This window comes from Arachis ipaensis, chromosome B7 (genome assembly GCF_059453495.1).
Source record: "Arachis ipaensis isolate K30076 ecotype BB chromosome B7, ASM5945349v1, whole genome shotgun sequence".
Lineage (NCBI taxonomy): Eukaryota > Viridiplantae > Streptophyta > Magnoliopsida > Fabales > Fabaceae > Arachis > Arachis ipaensis.
Genome location: NC_142442.1, coordinates 58,662,002 through 58,675,444, shown reverse-complemented (window position 1 = coordinate 58,675,444; position 13,443 = coordinate 58,662,002). Strand labels below are relative to the sequence as shown.

Genomic DNA, 13,443 nt, shown 5'->3' with positions numbered 1-13,443 from the left:
TGTATGTATGAATGTGAAGAGTGAATTTGATTAGTTAGATTTTTCATTAATAGTTAATATTATAATATAAAGCCACTTTTTTTAAACTCCCAAGAAATGTTTTGAAGATTAGGGGAAAAGAATAGATTCTTTAGAGCAAACACTAAGCAGGTTGTTCATCTATTTATATTTTTATTCATTTAACAAAAGATTAACAAATTAAAGCAAGGGCTTAATTCATAACTTTTTTTTCTTATAAACTTTATATTTTTATTATTTATGCCATTTACAACCTTTTAAATTATAGTTTAAATTAAGATCATACTTTTTTGATCTTCTTGAGGCAGCTCTGTTGAAAAATTATAAAGATTAACTTTCTTGTGTTAATAAACCGAGACAATGTTTATCTTTCTATTTTTAGCCATTTCTCTGTACTATGGCTACCCTTTTCACACACAAGTTTTACTTTTAAAATGAAAAGTTCTTATTGGTGCCAATTTTTTTTCAGTTTTTTAAGGATAATAAACTAGATGCTTAGAAAAGAGAACAAAAAACTAAACTTTTTCATGATAGCTCCTTTCTTGCTTACAGTATTTGTATGGTTTATTGCAATGGATGATTAATGTTACTGTTGATTCTGATTTTACACCATTTCATGTGTAATGAGGGTGGTCAGCAGCAGCACACACTTCATCAAATAAGATTATTTTGCTTTATTTGTGAAGACTATTCTAATTAGCAAGATAAAGGTTTACTTTTCTTATGCCATCGAATTTTATTTTACCTATTTATAATTGGTGCATGAAATTACAATCACACTTTTGCAACTCCGTACAACTAACCAGCAAGTGCACTGGGTCGTCCAAGTAATACCTTACGTGAGTAAGGGGTCGATCCTACAGAGATTGTCGACTTGAAGCAAGCTATGGTTATCTTGTAACTCTTAGTCAGGATATCAATAATTCTCAGATTTAATTGTAAAAAGTAAAAGAACATGAAATAAATACTTGTTATGCAGTAATGAAGAACAGGTTGAGGCTTTAGAGATGCTTTGTCTTCTGAATCTCTACTTTCCTACTATCTTCTTCTTCATGCACGCAAGGCTCCTTCCATGGCAAGCTCTATGTTGGGCATCACCATTGTCAATGGCTACTTCCCGTCCTCTCAGTGAAAACGTTCCAAATGCGCTGTCACCGCACGGCTAATCATCTGTCGGTTCTCGATCATGCTGGAATAGAATCCATTGATCCTTTTGCGTCTGTCACACACCCAACAATCGCGAGTTTGAAGCTCGTCACGGCCATCCCTTGCCAGATCCTACTCAAAATACCACAGACAAGGTTTAGACATTCCGGATCTCAGGAATGGCCGCCAATAATTCTAGCTTATACCACGAAGACTCTGATCTGAATCATGAGGCTAAGAGATATGCATTAAATCTAAGGTAGAACGGAGGTGGTTGTCAGGCACGCGTTCATAGGTGAGAATGATGATGAGTGTCACGGATCATCACATTCATCAGGATTGAAGTGCGAATGAATATCTTAGAATAGAAGCAAGCGTGATAGAATGAAAAACAGTAGTAATTGCATGAATTCATGAAGAACAGCAGAGCTCCTCACCCCCAACAATGGGGTTTAGAGACTCATGCTGTAGAGAATACAATAGGAAACGTGTAAAGTGTCATGAGGTACAAGATGAATCATTAAAAGTAGTTTTTATAGTAAACTGGTGACCTAGGGTTACAGAAAATGAGTAAGCTAGGGTGTTTAGTGTAAAAATCCCCTTCTGGGGCCCACTTGGTGTGTGCTTGGGCTGAGCATTGAAGCTTTCATGTGTAGAGACTTTTCTTGGAGTTAAACACCAGCTTTTGTGCCAGTTTGGGCGTTTAACTCCAGTTTTTATGCCAGTTCTGGCGTTAAACGCCAAAATTCTTGAGCTGACTTGGAACGCCTATTTGGGCCATCAAATCTCGAGCAAAGTATGGACTATTATATATTGCTGGAAAGCCCAGGATGTGTACTTTTCAACGCAATTGAGACCGCGTCAATTGGGCTTCTATAGCTCCAGAAAATCCACTTTGAGTACAGGGAGGTCAGAATCCAACAGCATCTGCAGTCCTTTTTCAGCCTCTGAATCATATTATTGCTCAGGTCCCTTAATTTCAGCCAGAAAATACCTGAAATCACAGAAAAACACACAAAATCATAGTAAAGTCCAGAAAAGTGAATTTTAAATAAAAACTAATAAAAATATAATAAAAACTAATTAAAATATACTAAAAACATACTAAAAATAATGCCAAAAAGCGTATAAATTATCCGCTCATCACAACACCAAACTTAAATTGTTGCTTGTCCCCAAGAAACTAAAAATCAAATAGGATAAGAAGAAGAGAATATACAATAAATTCCAAAAATATCTTTAAAGATCAGTATTAATTAGATGAGCGGGGCTTTTAGCTTTTTGCCTCTGAATAGTTTTGGCATCTCACTTTATCCTTTGAAGTTCAGAATGATTGGCTTCTATAGGAACTCAGAATCCAGATAGTGTTATTGATTCTCCTAGTTAAGTATGTTAATTCTTGAACACAGCTACTTTATGAGTCTTGACCGTGACCCTAAGCATTTTGTTTTCCAGTATTACCACCGGATACATAAATGCCACAGACACATAACTGGGTTAACCTTTTTCAGATTGTGACTCAGCTTTGCTAGAGTCCCCAATTAGAGGTGTCCAGAGTTCTTAGGCACACTCTTTTTGCTTTTGGACCATGACTTTAACCGCTCAGTCTCAAGTTTTCACTTGACACCTTCACGCCACAAGCACATGGTTAGGAACAGCTTGGTTCAGCCGCTTAGGCCAGGATTTTATTCCTGTGGACCCTCCTATCCACTGATGCTCAAAGCCTTGGATCCTTTTTTATTTCACCTTTGCCTTTTGGTTTAAAGGGCTATTGGCTTTTTCTGCTTGCTTTTTCTTTTTCTTTCTTTTTCTTTTTTTTTTCGCTTTTTTCTTTGTGCAAGCTTTTCACTGCTTTTTCTTGCTTCAAGAATCAATTTTATGATTTTTCAGATTATCAAATAACATTTCTCCTTTTCCATCATTCTTTCAAGAGCCAACAATTTTAACATTCATGAATTAACAAATTAAAAAATATGCACTGTTCAAGCATTCATTCAGAAAAACAAAAGTATTGCCACTACATCAAAATAATTAATCTGTTTTAAAATTCGAAATTCATGCACTTCTTTTTCTTTTTTAATTAAAAACATTTTTCATTTAAGAGAGGTGATGGATTCATTTTCATAGCTTTAAGGCATAGACACTAAGACACTAGTGATCATGTAATAAAGACACAAACATAGATAAACATAAAGCATTAAAATTTGAAAAACAGAAAATAAAGAACAAGGAAATTAAAGAACGGGTCCACCTTAGTGATGGCGGCTAGTTCTTCCTTTTGAAGATCTTATGGAGTGCTTGAGCTCCTCAATGTCTCTTCCTTGCCTTTGTTGCTCCTCTCTCATAACTCTTTGGTCTTCTCTAATTTCATGGAGGAGGATAGAGTGCTCTTAGTGCTCCACCCTTAGTTGTCCCATATTGGAACTTAATTCTCCTAGGGAGGTGTTGATTCGCTCCCAATAATTTTGTGGAGGAAAATACATCCCTTGAGGCATCCCAGGGATTTCATGATGAGGAATTTCCTCATGCTCTTGTTGAGGTCCATGAGTGGGCTCTCTTGTTTGCTCCATCCTTTTTTTAGTGATGGGCTTGTCCTCTTCAATGAGGAGTCTTGGCCACAACTTCATAGAAGTGGTCTTGATGGACCTTTGAGATGAATCTCTCCATCTCTCATGACTCGAAGGTGGAAGCAATTGCCTTTCCATTCCTCTTTCTAGAGGTTTCTCCGGCCTTTGGTGCCATAAATGGTTATGGAAAAACAAAAAGCAATGCTTTTACCACACCAAACTTAGAAGGTTTGCTCGTCCTCGAGCAAAAGAAGAAAGAAAAGAGTAGAAGAAGAAAATGAAGGAGATGGAGGGGGCTTAGTGGTTCGGCCAAGTTGGAGAAGTAGTGTGTATGATGTGTGAAAATGAAGGAGTGAAGATTGGTTTATATAGGAGTGGAGAGATGACTGGTGCTGTGACCAGCTTGGCTTTCAGGGTTTCAAACGCCTGCAGACACTCTGTGTCAAACACAAATGGCGTGTCAGCAGCTAGCAGGTTGCTTAGAGGTTTTGCAATTTTTGAAAAATCCTTTATGAACCTCCTATAGAATCCTGCATGTCCCAGAAAGCTTCTGATTGCCTTTACATTGGCAGGTGGTGGTAATTTTTCAATTACTTCCACTTTAGCTTGATCTACCTCTATTCCTTTGTTTGAAATTTTATGCCCAAGGACAATTTCTTCAGTCACCATGAAGTGACATTTTTCCCAGTTTAAAACTAGGTTGGTCTCTTGGCATCTTTTCAGAACAAGTGCTAAATGATCAAGACAGGAGCTGAATGAGTCTCCAAATACTGAAAAGTCATCCACGAAGACTTCCAGAAATTTTTCCACCATATCAGAGAAAATAGAGAGCATGCATCTCTGAAAGGTCGCAGGTGCATTGCACAGACCAAAAGGCATCCTTCTGTAGGCAAATACTCTAGAAGGACATGTGAATGCTATTTTCTCTTGGTCCTGAGGATCCACGGCAATTTGGTTGTAACCTGAATAGCCATCCAAAAAGCAGTAATATTCATGACCTGCTAGTCTCTCTAGCATCTGGTCTATGAATGGTAAAGGAAAGTGATCCTTTCGGGTGGCTGTATTGAGCCTTCTGTAGTCAATACACATACGCCACCCTGTAACTGTTCTTGTAGGAACCAGTTCATTCTTTTTATTATGAACCACTGTCATGCCTCCCTTCTTGGGGACAATGTGGACAGGGCTCACCCAGGGGCTATCAGAAATAGGATAAATAATCCCAGCCTCTAGTAACTTAGTGACCTCTTTCTGCACCACTTCCTTCATGGCTGGATTTAGCCGCCTCTGTGGTTGAACCACTGGCTTAGCATCATCCTCCAATAGGATCTTGTGCATGCATCTTGCTGGGCTAATGCCCTTAAGGTCACTTATGGACCACCCAAGAGCTGTCTTGTGTGTCCTTAGCACTTGAATTAGTGCTTTCTCTTCCTGTAGATTTAAAGCAGAGCTTATGATCACTGGAAAAGTGTCACCCTCTCCCAGAAATGCATATTTCAGGGATTATGGTAATGGTTTGAGCTTGGGTTTAAGAGGTTTCTCCTCTTCCTAGGGGATTTTCAGAGGTTCTTTTATTTCCTCTGATTCCTCCAGATCAGGCTGAACATCTTTAAAGATGTCCTCTAGCTCTGATTCAAGACTTTGAGTCATATTGACCTCTTCTACCAGGGAGTCAATAATATCAACGCTCATGCAGTCATTTGATGTGTCTGGATGCTGCATAGCTTTGACAACATTTAACTTGAACTCATCCTCATTGACTCTCAGGGTCACTTCCCCTTTTTGGACATTAATGAGAGTTCGTCCAGTTGGTAGGAAAGGTCTTCCTAGAATCAGAGTTGCACTCTTGTGCTCCTCCATTTCTAGCACTATAAAGTCAGTGGGAAAGGCAAATGGCCCAACCTTGACAATCATGTCCTCAATTACGCCTGATGGGTATTTAATGGAGCCATCAGCAAGTTGAAGACATATCCGAGTTGGTTTGACCTCTTCAGTCAAGCCAAGCTTTCTGATGGTGGACGCAGGTATTAGATTGATACTTGCTCCAAGGTCACATAGAGCTGTCTTAGTACAATCATCCTCTATTGTGCATGGTATCATAAAGCTCCCTGGATCTTGAAGCTTCTCTGGTAAGCTTTTCAGAATGACTGCACTGCATTCATCAATGAGAAATACTTTTTCAGTTTCTCTCCAATCCTTCTTATGACTTAAGATCTCTTTCATGAACTTAGCATAAGAGGGTATTTGCTCAAGTGCCTCTGTAAATGGGATCTTTATCTCAAGAGTCCTGAGATAGTCTGCAAAGTGGGCAAGTTGTTTATCCTGCTCCGCTTGGCGGAGTTTCTGAGGGTAAGGCATCTTGGCTTTATATTCTTCAACCTTAGTTGCTGCAGGTTTAGTCCCTACAGAAGTGGTTAGAGAAGCCTTCTTAGAGGGGTTACTATCAGCACTTGCACATGTCTGATCCCTCATTGGCATTTGAATGCCAGGATTGGGCATCCACTGGGCGTTTAACGCCAATCTTTCACCCTTTTTTGGCGTTTGAACGCTAGAATTATTCCTCTCTGGGCTCTTGCTATCCTCAGAGGGATTTTGGGCAGTGGTTTGGTCATCCTCTATCAGTTATTCCTTTCTTGGCTTTCTGCTGCTTTGAGTTGATACATTCAATGTCTTCCCACTCCTTAATTTAACAGCTTGGCATTCTTCTGTTATCTGTTTAGATAGCTGCTATCTTGTCTGATTCAATTGTGCTTCCATATTCTTGTTAGCATTTTTAGTTTCTTGGAGCATCTCTTTAAATTCTACTAATTGTCTTGTCATAAGGAGTAATTGCTGATTAAGTTCAACAATCTGTTCTTGAGGATTAGGATCAGTAGTTACTGCCATAGCCTCTTCTTTTATAGAGGACTCACTGTTTGAGTACAGATGTTGATTTCTAGCAACTGTATCTATGAGCTCTTGAGCTTCTTCAATTGTTTTTCTCATGTGTATAGATCTACCAGCTGAGTGGTCTAGAGACATATGAGCTTTTTCTGTAAGTCCATAGTAAAAGATGTCTAACTGTACCCACTCTGAAAACATTTCAGAGGGGCATTTCCTTAGCATCCCTCTATACCTCTCCCAGGCATTATAAAGGGATTCATGATCCTCTTGTTTAAATCCTTGGATGTCCAGCTTTAGCTGTGTCATCCTTTTTGGAGGGTAAAATTGACTCAGGAATTTGTCTGATAACTGTCTTCATGTTCTTATGCTTGCTGTGGGTTGGTTATTTAACCACCTCTTAGCTTGATCTTTTACAGCAAATGAAAATAGTAATAATCTGTAGACATCCTGATCCACTTCTTTATCATGTATTGTGTCAGCAATTTGTAAGAACTGTGCTAGAAACTCAGTAGATTCTTCCTGTAGAAGACCGGAATACTGGCAATTTTGCTGCACCATGATAATGAGATGAGGGTTTAGCTCAAAACTGCTTGCTTTGATGGGAGGTATACATATGCTACTCCCATATGCAGCTGTAATGGGGTTAACATATGACCCCAGAGTCCTTCTGTACTGTTCACTTCCACTTATATCCATGATAAAGAAAAGGGAATTGATATGAATTATATTTTATTTTATTTAAAAGTAACCGAAAATAATAAGTAAAATAAATGGAAAATAAAAGAAAATTTTCGAAAACAAAAAGAAAATAAAATAAAATAAAAGCAAATTGAAAACTAAATTAATTAAAAAGATTTTGAAATTAGCAATTAAAAAGATATGATTGAAAATTATTTTGAAAAAGATATGATTTAGAAGATATAATTGCAAATAAAAAAAAGATATGATTGAGAAGATATGATTGCAAATTAAAAAAAAGATATGATTGAAGAAATTAAAAAGATTTGATTTTTGAAAAAGATTTGAAAAGATCAATTTTTGAAATTAGAATATTGACTTGACTAAAAAAAGATATGATTTTGAAAATCTTTGACTAAATTAATGCAAAATTTCGAAATTTATGAGTAAAATAAGGAAAGGATATATTTTTTTTTTTGAATTTTAATGCGGAAAGAGAAAAACAACAAAATGACACTAAACTTAGAAATTTTAGATCAAAACACAGAGAACAAACAAGAAAACTTTGAATGTCAAGATGAACACCAAGAACACTTTGAAGATCAAGATGAACACCAAGAACAATTTTTGAAAAATTTTTAAGTAAATAAAAGCACAAGGGACACCAAACTTAAAATTTTTAGAAAATCAAGCACAATATTTTCGAAAAATTAAAGGAAAAACAAATAAGACACCAAACTTAGAATTTTTAAAGATCAAGAAAGACTAAGAACATGCAAATTCGAAAAAATTAAAAGAGAGTAAAAGCATGCAATTGACACCAAACTTAAAATATGAAACTAAACTCAAATAAAAGACTCTAAACCAACAAAAATAAAATATTCCTAATCTAAGCAACAAGATAAACTGTCAGTTGTCCAAACTCGAACAATCCCCGGCAACGACGCCAAAAACTTGGTGCACAAAATTACAATCACACTTTTGCAACTCCGCACAACTAACCAGCAAGTGCACTGGGTCGTCAAAGTAATACCTTACGTGAGTAAGGGTCGATCCCACGGAGATTGTCGGATTGAAGCAAGCTATGGTTATCTTGTAACTCTTAGTCAGGATATCAATAATTCCCAGATTTAATTGTAAAAAGTAAAAGAACATTAAATAAATACTTGTTATGCAGTAATGAAGAACAAGTTGAGGCTTTGGAGATGCTTTGTCTTCTGAATCTCTGCTTTCCTACTATCTTCTCCTTCATGCACGCAAGGCTCCTTCCATGGCAAGCTCTATGTTGGGCATCACCGTTGTCAATGGCTACTTCCCGTCCTCTCAGTGAAAATGTTCTAAATGCGCTGTCACCGCACGGCTAATCATCTGTCGGTTCTCGATCATGCTGGAATAGGATCCATTGATCCTTTTGCGTCTGTCACACGCCCAACAATCGTGAGTTTGAAGCTCGTCACATCCATCCGTTCCCAGATCCTACTCAGAATACCACAGACAAGGTTTAGACGTTCCGGATCTCAGGAATGGCCGCCAATAATTCTAGCTTATACCACGAAGACTCTGATCTGAATCATGAGGCTAAGAGATATGCATTCAATCTAAGGTAGAACGGAGGTGGTTGTCAGGCACGCGTTCATAGGTGAGAATGATGATGAGTGTCACGGATCATCACATTCATCAGGATTGAAGTGCGAATGAATATTTTAGAATAGAAGCAAGCGTGATAGAATGGAAAACAGTAGTAATTGCATTAATTCATGAAGAACAGTAGAGCTCCTCACCCCCAACAATGGGGTTTAGAGACTCATGCCGTAGAGAATACAATAGGAAATGTGTAAAGTGTCATGAGGTACAAGATGAATCACTAAAAGTAGTTTTTATAGTAAACTGGTGACCTAGGGTTACAGAAAATGAGTAAGCTAGGGTGTTTAGTGTAAAAATCTACTTCCGGGACCCACTTGGTGTGTGCTTGGGCTGAGCATTGAAGCTTTCATGTATAGAGACTTTTCTTGGAGTTAAACGCCAGCTTTTGTGCTAGTTTGGGCGTTTAACTCCAGTTTTTATGCCAGTTCTGGCGTTAAATGCCAGAATTCTTGAGCTAACTTGGAACGCCTATTTGGGCCATCAAATCTCGGGCAAAGTATAGACTATTATATATTGCTGAAAAGATCAGGATGTCTACTTTCCAACGCAATTGAGAGTGCACCAATTGGGCTTCTGTAGCTCCAGAAAATCCACCTTGAGAGTGCAGGGAGGTCAGAATCTAACAGCATCTGCAGTCCTTTTTCAACCTCTGAATAAGATTTTTGCTCAGGTCCCTCAATTTCAGCCAGAAAATACCTGAAATCATAGAAAAATATACAAACTCATAGTAAATTCTAGAAAAGTGAATTTTAAATAAAAATTAATAAAAATATAATAAAAACTAATTAATATATACTAAAAACATACTAAAAACAATGCCAAAAAGCGTATAAATTATCCGCTCATCAATAATATTTATGAAAATATATTTTTAATTTATCTCATGATATGGGCAAAGGATGTTGTTGTTGTTGTTGTTGTTGTTACTTTCGCGTAAAGCGCGAGTCTAAACCTTGATTTTATTTATTGACAAGGTTTTATGTTTTTCAGCATTCTTTTGCATTGGTTGCGCTCATGGAATTCTATTATCAATTGGGTGGGGCGTGCGGTTATGCAAAAACTGAATGTTAGTACCTAGGTATGTGTTTTTGCTCTCATCTTCCCAAACTCATGCTAATTCTTTGCATAACCATTTTCATTCCCTTGTTAATACACCAATGCAATGTTTATTATCTTTTCACTGTTAGAAGTTTTTTTATAAAAATAATACTGTAACTCTCTCTCTCTCTCTTACTTTCTTCTTTTCTATCCCCAATCACAATCTCTTATTCTTTCTTTCCATCTGCAGGAGTTCAATCAAGCTTTCTCAACTTTTACTGACACTGAAACACAATTTTCTCATTGTCTATTTCTTCCGGTATCACATCGTCATATTAATTCTTTCTTTGCTGTTACAACTTACAATTATGCCTCTCACTCTTACTCTTTTACAATTCTGAACCTTTTAGCTCATCACTTTGTTGCATTAAAACATAGAGATATGCTTATAATTTCCTGCTCTAGTTATTATGCCAGTTATGCCATTATAGACTAGACAGTTAATTTAAGCATATAACAAGTTCCTATTATCATGATAAAAGTTCCAATTCTAATGCTGTCATTCAATTTTTACAGGAAGAGTTTAAGTCAATCTGCCTTCGAACAAAGGTACAGCTGACTATCTTTCCTTTTATTTTATTTTATGATTTCAAGAAGAGTTTAAATCAATTTTCAGTCTTTTAATATTTTCTTAGTGTCATAGAGTTTGGATATTTTCTTTTAAAATAGGGTTGTTCTCAGATCTTGTTTGAGTGCAAAGAGACCTGAGGGATCTCTATGTCTCTCTTTGCAGTTAATGTTCTAGGTGGTAATCCCAACAGCTTCGCTTGTCCTTTCTGTCAAGATATCCAAATGCCAATTCTTTCATTTGCTAGTTATTCTGTCATTCAATTTCATCTTTCACGTAGGTAAGAGCCACCCTCGATGCAGTTGAGGAAGTCATAGAAGAAAGAGATCTCGATCCCTTATTTTCAAACAGGTATTGTCTGCTTTTGCCTATAACTGAAGTAGCTTATATAGGATGTATATATTTTTTATATATATTTAAAAGGAAAATATGTTATGCTTCAATTTAACAATTAGTGAAGCTTAAGTTGAATTAAGAAGTCTTCGTTGTCATTAAGTTCTCTATGTGCTAGTCTTATCCACATTTTTGCTTATTCTAGTAGAGGGTTTGCCTTAAAATTTGCTAGTCTTATCGACAGAGAAGGTAAACATGAACCACTTTTTTTTTGCGTCAAAATTCTCAAACTCATCCACTCTTTATAATAATTATTATATTATTTATAAAAAATACAAAGTGTTGGTTACTAATAATTATTATATTATTCTCAAACTTTTTGCAGTTTTTTTTAATTTTTAATTGTTTTATTTTTGTTCTGATCTCTGTTTCTCTCTGTTTTGATTTTTTGGCATAAATTGTTCTAGAGGTGTACCTTTATGAGTAAAGCAAAATTTGTCATGTGTACATTTAATATAGAGAAGTGAAGTTGGCAGTGATAATGGGGCATTAAAGTATACAGCCACTATTTGATAATGGTTCAATTGAGAGTTTTCGTTTAGCTCTTCGTATATTTTGGTATTAAAGTATATGATTGTACTTTGTTATGGCAGGTATACTTTATTTTGGATAATGCTACTACTTAGCAAGCTTGTATTCAGCTACTATGTGGAGGTATTATGTCTTCAAATTTTACTATAGTTCCTCCTTTACCCTCCTTTAAGAAGCTCATGGTTCTTGCTTTCTAAGAAGAGATGTGATTCTCTATTTACTGATTCTTTTATAGAAAATTGTTCATGCAAAAAGAGACTACTTCTGGATTTCAAAATGCTTTAAATAATATGCTTTATTTTTATTCAAGCATTCCAATTCACTCCAATTCCAATTCGGGTTTTGATTCTATTTCAGTCAGGAGATGTCAAGATTAACTTTCAATGTGAAGCTTGATGCTGTCGATGCAATTTAGTTATCTATTAATATTTTAGATTATTCTATCTTTAAGTGCTAAGTGTAATTTGTGACATTCATGTAACATTAGGATGGTCATCTTATTTTTTCTGGGTATCTTTTTATTAAGACAGTGAGATATTGGCCAATGATGTTGAAAAATAATATCCAATTTTATAGGTATCATGTAATGAATATTATGTTTATTTATGTGATTTTTGGCTTTCTTTTTTCAATTTACAGTGTTTGATGGAGTAAATTTAGAAAACAAACATAAAGTATTCATTTTGCAATGGAAAAATAAAAAAAAAATTCTATTTTACCTTACCGACGGATTTACAGACGGATTTTCTATCTGTAATCAGTGTGTGAGATGATTTTCCAAGGTTTAAATTATAGACAGAAAATCTGTCAGAAAATCTGTCTGTAATTACAGACAAAAAATTTGTCTGAAAATCCATCTGTAAATACAGGTGGAAAATCCGTCGAAAAATCCATCTGTATTTACAGACAGAAAATTTGTCAGAAAATCCGTTGGTAACGGAGAATCCGTCTGTAATTACAGATGAAAAATCCGTCGGAAAGTTCGTCGCCTGTGGAAATGGATGGAGAATTTACAGAGGGAAAATCTGTCGGTAACTGGTAAAAATTCATCGGTAATTTTCCGACGGAAAAAATCCTGTCGGTAAATAATTTCCGACGGGGCTTTTACAGAGAGACAAAATCCGTTGGTAATTTCGTTGGTAACTAAAAAATCTGTCTGTAATAAAGACTAAATCTGTCTGTATTAATCAATTTTCTAGTTGTGAAAATTAATACAAAAGAAGCCGAAAATAATAAAAGAACAAAAAAGATAAAAATTTAAACTTGTTTATATATATATATGATTATTTATTTACTTATTTTATTATTTTTTTGTTATTTTATTTTTATTTATTTATGTTTTCTTTTTGAGGGTATATATAAGGGGGGCACCGTTGATGGGGGTTAAGGGGGGGGGGGTGGTGGTTTCGGATTATGGATATATATATATGAATGGGAGGGGTTACGGGTGGGAATTAGCTAATAAAAGCAAGTTGGTGCCTAACTTGAAGATGGTGGCGCCTAACTTAGAGTGAAAGGTGATTCCAGCACCTAACTTTGCTTGTGAGTCCCACTTGGCACCTAACTTTATGTTTGTTCTCCTCTCCTAGTGCGTAACTTGAGAAAACTCAAGTTGGGCACCACCCATCCAGCAACAAACTTCAATTGGTACGCATGACTGGCGCCTAACATCAATGAGTGAAGTTAGGCGCCACCCCTCCAGGGAACAACACCAAAACGCATGCATCATTGGCGCCTAACTTCAAGGAGTGAAGTTAGGCACCACCCTTCCAGTAAGTTTCTTCAAATTTGGGTTGCATGTGGCGCCTAACTTCAGAAAGTGAAGTTAGGCATCACACTGTCCGCAACATCTTTCTCCAGGGTGTCCGAAACTCTGTTTTAATGCACATGTTCCTTTTCTAATCACTCTGCATGATCAAA

At 36.3% G+C, this 13,443-nt stretch overlaps 1 long non-coding RNA gene across 1 annotated transcript; it reads left to right on the top strand.

Annotated features, from left to right (window-relative positions):
• Window positions 1-596: 596 nt before the first annotated feature.
• LOC107608629 (uncharacterized) lies at window positions 597-10,250 on the top strand. Its single transcript, XR_001612946.3, has 3 exons — window positions 597-728; window positions 9,924-10,011; window positions 10,222-10,250. It is a non-coding gene; the product is annotated as an uncharacterized LOC107608629 (long non-coding RNA).
• The last annotated feature ends 3,193 nt before the right edge of the window (window positions 10,251-13,443 follow it).